This window comes from Olea europaea, unplaced genomic scaffold (assembly GCF_002742605.1).
Source record: "Olea europaea var. sylvestris unplaced genomic scaffold, O_europaea_v1 scaffold1509, whole genome shotgun sequence".
Lineage (NCBI taxonomy): Eukaryota > Viridiplantae > Streptophyta > Magnoliopsida > Lamiales > Oleaceae > Olea > Olea europaea.
Window position 1 is genome coordinate 45,988 of NW_019232668.1, and position 856 is coordinate 46,843.

Below are 856 nucleotides of genomic sequence, written 5' to 3' on the forward strand. Positions count from 1 at the left end.
ATTCCTTCCTTTTTGCATTCATTTATGAATTGTAATAAATGATTCCTATGTTCTTTTTTATTATTAGAGCATATTAGTATATCATCAATATAAACAATAAGAAAATCACTAAACTTTTTGAATATATTATCCATTTTCCTTTGATATATTTGCGGTGCATTTTTTAAACCAAATGACATAACTAACCATTCATATTTTCCTTGAAGTGTACTAAAAGCTGTATATTGTATACTCTCTTCTTCCTCCATCTTTATTTGCCAGAATCCTGATTTACAATCAAATTTGGAATAATATTGTTTTCCTTTTGCAAGGTTTATTAAGACTTCCTTATTTGGTAAAAAGTAACCATCAAATTTAGTATATTTATTTAATTCTTTATAGTTTATTACCATTCTAACTTTTCCTCTAACCTGCTCAGAATGTTTCATAACCATAAAAGCTGGACTACTATGAGGTCCATTACTGGGTCTAATTAGCTTTTGTTCTAATAGTTCTTTTATCTGAATTTTAAATTCTTGCATATCCTGTAAGGTATACATCATTGGTCTAACTCTTATTATAACATTTTCTGTTAATTCTATTTTAACTTTAGGATGATATGGTTTCCAAAATAATAATGGGTTTTCTCCATAAATTTTCTCTAATTGTTCTATGATTTTTTCTATACTTATCTCTATTTCTGTTTTTAGGATCTTTTTATATGATAGTTTTTTATTTTTTAATTCATCTTGTACTATTGGTCGTTTTTCCCATTTATCACCACGTTGGGCTGGCTGAACTCTGTAGGGTCTAAATTCTCTTGATAGTTTTAATAGATGTGCACAAGGTGTTTGTAACATTATCATGTAATTATTTT